We start from the raw sequence: 9,292 nt of genomic DNA on the forward strand, positions 1-9,292 counted from the left end.
GAAAATGAATATTTTGTAGTGTGTAAACAAATTCGGTTATTTTCATATCGCTTATTTAAAAGATTCTTTGTAGCCGTTAGGATTTTGAGGCGTTCAGTTAGACAGAGGTCACATCTGTTAGTTGGGTTATAAGCATTTGCTGCTTTTAGTATATGCCATTTTAGTTTATATTCTATCTTATTCCCAGATATAGCTACTAAGTCCTGTTGAATTTGCCTTTTTTCTATTTTTAAAGCTAGATTGGTGCTCATTGTATCTGAGGCATATTTGGTTTTTCGTGGCGCCAATGTAAGATCTAATATGGCCGTTTGTGTGTACGTCGCATTGATAAGCTACATTTTTGGTCTTACATCTATTGGAGAAATTACATTTATTCCTATCTCTACAGTTACATAAATTATAAGGGGTGTCTGTGTCTGTGTGTTGTTGTGTGACCCTGTTGTTTTTTGGGTGTGTGTCTCTCCTAACAGGGGGTGTTGGATTAGGGTTGGGGTTTGTTCTATTAGTTGGACGGTTGTTAGTTTGGTTGTTTGTGGTCTTTCTAGCTGTATAGAATGCGTCCATTTTTTATTATTAATAGATGCTATGATGGTAGCTAAGTGACATGTCAGGCTGTGGCCTATTCTGATTTTGTTCTTAAATATTCCTGCGTATTTATTATTTACATTTAGATGCTTATCTATTATGTTCATTAATGAACGGACTATGTTAGATTTGAGGTTCATGGTGTAGGGAATAATTAGCCAGATCATATCTCGATTGTTCTTATTGTTATTACGGCTATGTCTGGTATAGAACCTGCCATCATAGCTGGGAAGGCTAGTGAATTTGTCTTTATGGCTATCTAATTTATTTCAATATATATATATATATATATATGAGCAACACACACATACACACACGTACGTACACCAATTGCATACATATTTTTGTACACATACATGTTCGTATGTGTGTGTGTGTGTTGCCCGTATATCAACAAAACACTTTTTTCCTCGATGGAAAAAAAATAAACAAAAGTCTTAAAATTCCCTTACACACACACACACACATCTTGTCAATATATATATACATATATACGGATAAATGATTTAAAATAGATATATTTTGGAAATGGCGATTTACGGTACAATCCCTAGAAACGTGAAAATCAGACCACATGGGTTTGTTTGCATCAATTCGGCAGTTTCCGTAAAAAGTGTTGGGTTAGGAAAGTGGGAAAGAATGCGAAAGAGATAGAGAGAGCGCGCTCTCCCTCTCTATCTCTCTCCCTGTCTATCTCTCTCCCTCCCTTACACACATGCCAGTTATCTCTCACCTTCTCTCTCTCCCTCCCTTGCACACATGCCAGTTATCTCTCACCTTCTCTCTCTCTCCCTCCCTTACACACATGCCAGTTATCTCTCTTTATTTCTTTCTCTCTCTCCCTGTCTCACACATACAGCAACATTACACACACACATACAGCAACATTACACACACACATACATGCCGCTCTCTCACACTAACAAAAGAACTTCACATACACACCACACTTTCTGTCTTGCATACTCACTATAAAAAGATAGCGTCTATTTCTTTTTGGCAACATGTTTTGTGTGTAATGTTGCTGTGTGTGTGTGTGAGAGAGAGAGAGAGAGAAAGAAAGAAAGAGAGATTACTGGCATGTGTGTGTAAGGGAGGGAGAGAGAGAGAAGGTATTTTTTCTTTTTACTTGTTGTTTGCTGCGTTTTTTTCTTTTTGTTTGTTGTTTGTTGCTTACCACAGAATTGTTAAGAAATCGCGCCCTCTCCCACTTTTTTACTTTTTTTTTGTTAGATGCTGGCATCTCTCCCTCGCCCTCCCTCTCACAAACATACAATTTCTCTCTCTCTCCTTCAGGCGCAAACTTCGAAATTGGTAAAAGTTATGGTTGAAAATCGATTTTTACAACTATAGGCGGGTACCTCTGAGAGAAAAAGTTGACGAAAATGCAGATAGGGTCATGACAAATGTTCTCCTAAAATTGGAGCAACATGCGTGCTAATTTGTGGACGTGCATAAATTATATTCACACACACACACACCTCGGCTTTTATCTATATACGGATGAATTTTAGAACTACTCAGTAATAAGTATAGCAAATTGGTTTTGTTTGAGGCATAAATTTTGTTCACCTAAAGCTTAATATATACACACATGTACACTTACACATATAAATGTGTTCATATTTGTATGTATGTATGTTTATAACATGGACACTGAAAAAGAGACTTGTAAAAAAGCTTGTCAGTACATAAACAAGAATGTTTCATGCAGTTCTCAGTTGTTCTTAACAGCAATACCCTACAAAGCAGCAACTGTATGGCAATCTTCCTACCACCACCTCAGTAATCAGGGAAAGAACACATTATTCAGGTACTGCTGGAGGAGCAAGGATGAAATATCCAGCAATCTCCTGGATATAGTCCTGGGACAACTTGTGAATGAATTTGGAAGATGAAAACTGTGTGGAAGCTTGTTGTATGTGTGTATATAGCCAACACAGTTTTTATCTTCCAAATATACTCGCAAGGCATCGATCATCTTGGGGTTGTAGTACAAGACACTTGCCTAAGGTATTGTGCTGTGAGAATGAAACTGAAATCACATCATTGCAAAGTGAACATCTTAACCATATGAGTAAACTAGCTCTTTAACTAAAGAAGCAACACATCACATTAACATGTTAGTGGCTGTGTATTCCTTAGATGCATGCACTCTTAATGTAATCAAGTAGAATAAGCCAGTCATGTTGGGTAACAAGGTTAGCTTGTTGAATTACAGGCACAATTCATCTAATAGGCTTTTAGCACAGATGTCATCTTACCAATTCCACTCACAAGGCTGGAGTCAACCCTAACCCCACCCATCTCAGGCCATATCAAAAGATATTCATGATGCCATACAGTGGGATTAGATCCAGTATCTTGTGACTGTCAAGCAAACTCCTTAATCAATTATGTTGCATCCATGATACCTATTTATACCCTGGTGGATACAGTATAGCAAAGATCTCTACCATTCTGTAGTATCTTGTTTATACCCTGGTAGACACAGTATAGTAGGGATCTCTTTCTGTAGTACCTGTTTATACCCAGGTGCAGAGGTTGTACCAGAGACCTCTACTTGTCAGTAGTACCCATTTTGTTACTGTTTAAAACTAAATCAGAAGGACAACATACATCACCCCTGGTAGGTAGTACATAGAGAGAAACTATGGCCCATGGATTGCTGTGTGATGAAGAACCAGGTTCAAACACTATTAACATGCTGGAACTTCTCTTAGAGTAAGCAGAGGTCAGGTAATGCTATTAAATTAGGTAGACTGATTAAGTCTACCACTTGAACACAGAAACAATTCCTTTGACAGACTTCCACACAGTTTCCATCTCCCTCAGTTTTAGGTCCTTGGGTCAGTCTGAGTGTAGGATGATAGCAGGACTGAACTCAAGATATTACTGCAAAGTTAATTTCTTTACTATTTGATCATGCTTGTGACCAGCCTCACACACACGCAACCAATAATACAATTACAAACACACTCATAAAGCCAACAATGTGTACACACACAACCAATACTACAACTGTACAAGCCAGGACATCACTGTTGGTGTAGTTGTCATCTAAATAAGAAAAACCAACTCCTGCTGGAGCCTCCAGATACAAGATGTTTGCAATCTGAAAAATGTAAATAAAGAAATAATAATTCTTTCTACTAAAGACCTGAAATTTTGAGGGAGGGAACTAGTTTATTGACCCCAGTGTTTCACTGGTATTTAATTCATCAACCCCAAAAAGTATGAAAGACAAAGTCAACCTCAGCAGAATTTGAACTTAGCAATGGGCGAAATACTGCTAAACATTTTTCCTGGTGTGCTAATGATTCTGCCAGCTTGCTACCTTAATTATAATAGTAATCCTTTCTACTATAGGCACAAGGCCTGAAATTTTGTGAGGAGGGGGATAATAGTTGATTACATTGACCCTATTACTCAACTGGTACTTATTTTATTGACCTTGAAAGGTAAAGTCAACCCTGACAGCATTTGAACTCAAAACATGAAGACAGACGAAATGCTAACAGTGCTGCCTTCTTAATAATATGAATAATAATTTGTTCTACTAAAAGCACAAGGCCTGAAATTTGGAGGGAGGAGACTAGTTGATTACATCAATCCCAGTGTTTCACTGGTACTTAATTTATTGACACCGAAAGGATAAAAGGCAAAGCTGATCTCAGTGGAATTTGAACTGAGAACATACCGACTGGTGAAATACTGCTAAGCATTTCGTTTGGCATGCTAAGGATTCTGCCAGCTGACCACCTTAATAAGAAGAATAATAATCCTTTCTACTAAAAGCACAAGGCCTGAAATTTTGAGGGAGAGGACCAGTTAATTACATCAACCTCAGCTCATAACTAGTACTTAATTTATTGACCCCAAAAGGATGAGAAGCAAAGTCGACTTCAGCAGAATTTCAACTCAAAACGTAACAACAGACGAAATACCGCTAAGCATTTCAGCCGGCATCCTAACAGTGGTGCCAGCTTGCTACTTTAAAAAGAGAATAACATCTGAGAAGGTTATAGCTCAATTGATTAGGAATAGAATTAAACTTGATGAAATGCAGTTTGGTTTTGTACCTGGGAAGAGTACCACAGATGCCATCTTCCTTGTGAGCTGTAGGAAAAGTACTTGGCCAAAAGTAAGACATTGTACTTAGACTTCGTCAACCTGGAGAAAGCTTTCAACAGAGTTCCCTGCACTGTTATATGGGAATCTCTAAGGAAATTAGGAGTTGTTAGTGGTGTTGTTAGTAAGGTCAGAGTTGGCTATGAATCCAGTGATGAATTGAATGTACAAGTAGGGGTCCACCAGGGCTCAGTTCTCAGCCCACTCTTATTCATTATAGTCCTCCAGGCCATAAAAGAGGAATTCAAAACTGGATGACCATGGAAACTGCTATATGCTAATGACCTTTCTCTTATTACAGAATTGGAGAGAAAAGTTTGGCATAAGAGGAATCAAATGTAGCATGCAAGAGAGAAGACTATGTTGGTTTGGACATATGTGGTGCTAAGCATTTCGCGCAGCATGCTAACAATTCTGCTAGCTCGCTGCCTTATTATAATGATAATGCTTTCAAATTTTGACACAAGGTCAGCAATTCCAGGGGAGGAGGTAAGTTGGTCATATCAACCCCAATACTCAACTGGCACTTCTTTTATTGACCCCTAAAAGATGAAAAGCAAAGTTGACCTTGGCGGAATTTGAACTCAGAACATGAAGACAGACGTAATGCCACTAAGCATGCAGCCCGGCATCCTAATGATTCTGCCAGCTCATTGCCTTAATAATAATAATAATGATAATAATCATAATAATAACTGTCAGTACCTGAGGAAATTCCACAGTTATTTTGAAAATTGTACATTCTAGGGAAAATCCACGTAAGCAGTATCAAAAGGGCAATCAATCAATCAATTTATCCATCCACCTATCTATCTACTTACCTACCTACCTTCCTACCTATTTATCTATCTGTCTCTCAGTAATTAATGGTGCAAAACTGAGTAATACCATTTGGTTGATAACTGTGTCTGTCTTCTGTCCGTTTGTGCATTTAATATACATTATATGTTTTTACTTGTCGTTTGTGTATTTCCAATACATTTTTCATTTATTATGTATGTGTGTGTGTGTTCATCATGTCATCTTCTAGGTTTTACCTTGCCTATTGATACATGTTTAAAATTTACCTGAGAATGGTGGATTTATGTGATGATGTAATTGGTGAATGCATCAATAAAATGCTACTGGAACAGCTGTAGCAAATTTTAAACCCTATGTGTGATCCTCTTTTCCATATATATGTGTGTGTATGTCTATCTCGCCATCATCATCATTTAATGTCTGTCTTACATGAATGCATGGGTAGGGACAGTTGAGAGGAGCCAGTCATGTAGAAGAGTACCCCAGGCTACTGTATCTGGCAGTGTTTTTATAGCTGGATGCCCTTCCTAACACCAACCACTCCACAGAGTGGACTCAGTGCTTTTTACATGGCACCAGCACAGGCAAGGTCAGTTTTTACAGCTGGATGCCCTTCCAAATGCCAACCACTTTAAAGTGTGAACTGGATGTTTTTATGTGGCACCAGCACTGGCAGGGTCACCAAGTAACTTGCAAGACAAGGAATTTTGAGAGGAGTTTTGGTGGGGTGAATTTGAGGAAGGGGTCTTGTGTCAGATGATGAAAAGTTAGAGTGTGACACAGAAATAGAGAGACGGCAACATGGTTACATGGAGGTACATGGTTACCCAGCTACAGAGAGAAGGAAGAGAGAGTAAGAAGAAGAGAGGGAGAGAGAGAGGTACAAGACAGAGGGCAGAAACAGGTGTGTTGATGTAAAGGAGATACTTGGTTACCTAGCTAGAGGGAAGAGCAAGAGAAGGAGAGAGAGTGATCAAGAATGAGGACAGAAACAGGTGTGCTGCTGTAGAGGAGATACATGGCTACCCAGCCAGAGGGAAGAGCAAGGGAAAGAGAGAGTGGGAAACAACAAAAGTGCAAGAGAGAGCTGGAGAGAGATGATGGTGAAGTGCCAGGGTATTCTCACTAATAACAAGGGTTATAGCATAGATGTGATGGTAGAGTAAAGAAGACAGAGATAAATGGTGGCAATTGCCAGGACATGCCCTCAAGGTACAGAGGTCATAATATACACGGCCAAGAAGGCGCAAGTAGGAGTGGGGGTTACAGTGACTGGTGAAAACCTGGGTATAAACATGGGGTGGGTGAAAGCAGCAATGTAGGGAAGGGAAGTGGGAGCAGTCATAGTGTATGAATAGGAAATGTAAGGAAGAGAAAGATGCTGTTTAGAAGAGATGTAGTTCGGTTTCTTGGGGTAGGGTATGTGAAAAGTTTATTCCTACATGTGGGTGGAACACAACACTTCTAGTACCCAGTTTTGCTGATGTGGGCAGCTAGAACCTCATATCACCAGATGTCTCAGTCCATTGTCGTTTCCTCTGTGAGTACTAACATCCTGAGATTAGTCCTCACTGCTTCATCCCACATCTTCCTGGTTTTCTCTCTTCCAGAAGTACCATCCACTTTCAGTGACAGGCATATCTGTATTCAGCTGTCATATGTCCAAACCAATGCATTCTCCTTTCCTGCATGCCACATTTAATTCCTCTTATGCCTAGATTTTCTCTCAACACAGTTGCGCTTTGTCAGCCATGCACACTGATGTCGCAAATCCAACACAGCATACTACTTTCATTCCTGTCCTGTCTACACATGTCCTCTGCATTTAGAGCTCATGTCTCACTACCATGGAGTATAGCTGTTCTCACACAAGCATCATGCAATCTACCTTTCACTCTGAGAGAGAGAGAGAGTCCTTTTGTTGCCAACAGAGGTAGTAGCTCTCTGAACTTCCTCCATCCTATTCTTATTCTAGAAACAATACTTTCAGAGTATCCAGCACCAGTACTAATTTGGCCACCTAAGTAGCAGAAAGTATCTACAACCTTAAGAGAGCCTTCTGGACATTTGAGTGAGTCTAAGTCACACATGCCCTTAGTGCTAATTGTTCCTGCACACCTGCCACACACGAAAGCAACCTTATCTGTTAACTACCTGTGATTCCACTGCATCTCTTATGCATCCATAGTTTATACTGGGTGCAGGAAATGACTCTTTATCTATATACTGAACAGGGCCATTTACCTGATTGAAAGAGAGTCTGATCTGCTTTCTTGCTAACAACGACTTTAGTTTTTCTAGGTTAACTTTAAGACACTTTGATTCCAGGTTTTGTTTCCATACCTGGAACTTCTTCAATTCTGCTTCAGATTCTGTAATAAGGGTGAAGTCATCAGCATATAGCAGTTCCCATGGGAACCACACCCATAACTGAAGAGTTCAAAAGTTCCACTTTTAAATTCTTCAGTTATGGCTTGGAGAACTATAATGAATAAGAGTGGACTAAGAACTGATCTCTGGTGAACTCCAACTTGTACACTAAAGTAATCACTGTATTCAAGATCAACTCTGACCTTACTGATAGACCCTCTGTACACAGCTTGTACAGCTCTAACAAACCACTCCTCTACTCTTAACTTCCTAAGAGACCACCAGATAAGAAAGTGGGGAACCCTATCAGAAGCTATCTCCAGGTCAATGAAAGCTAAGTACAATGATTTACTTTTGCCAAATACTTTTCTTGCAACTGTCTCATTAGGAAGATGGTATCTGTGGTACTTCTCCCAGGAACAAAACCAAACAGCATGTCATCTAGTTTTTACTGTCCAATTGTGTGTTTGCAACAGAGTTTGTTCCTAATGCAGAAAAAAAACCATCTTGGCCCGTGGAGCCAACCCATATTTATATAAACACAAGCTTCTCCCGCTCTAGGTCTTTGAACCAGCCAGTCTCACAGCTGTCTTCAACCAGTTGTTGCCCGTCTTCATTGTTGCAGCAACAGACAGTAGATCACAGACACGTTACCAAATCTAACAGAACTGAAGTCATTTGAATGTTTGTTCCAGACAGTAATATTAACATCATTCCTGAAAACTTATTTAAATAAAAGGGGTCCTTGGAAGTGAAAAGGTTGGGAACTACTGCCTTAAGACATAGTCATGTGGTTAAAAAGTTTACCTCATTACAACATAGTTCAGGGTTCTATCTCACCGTGTATTCTTCTGTAGTTCTGCAATGTGTGTGGAATTTGGAAGCAGTTAGATGAGAGAAAGTCTGCTGTGCATGCAAGTCTTTCAGGTATGAAATTCCACTCGCAACATATCCCAAAACTGTTGTAGAATACACCAAGTCTGCTGTGTAATGCCTTGTACCCTAAATGACATTGTTGTGAAACAAACTTCTTTAGCACACGACTATCTGTACCTTACACCTATTTCACTGACAATAACACCTAGTATTTTTTTCTTTTTTTTCCATTCACATTTGTGTTTTCTTCAATTTTGGATTTGTATTTTGATGTGGTTTTGTATTATATATGTATTGTATATTTAGCTGGATGTTTATAAAGTTTCTCTTGGTTTACTACGGAATGTTGCATATAACATGTGCTGCATGTTAACTCTTGGAAATAATACAAGAAACAAACTTTAAAATGACAGTGAGACTTTATTCCTCTTGTAACAAGAACAGTTGATAGGTCACAATTTATAATGACGTGGTGTGGAAAGGAAAACGATAAGATTTGAATAAGTTGAAAAAGCAACGATTTAATGTT

Source organism: Octopus bimaculoides, chromosome 24 (assembly GCF_001194135.2).
Source record: "Octopus bimaculoides isolate UCB-OBI-ISO-001 chromosome 24, ASM119413v2, whole genome shotgun sequence".
Classification (NCBI taxonomy): domain Eukaryota; kingdom Metazoa; phylum Mollusca; class Cephalopoda; order Octopoda; family Octopodidae; genus Octopus; species Octopus bimaculoides.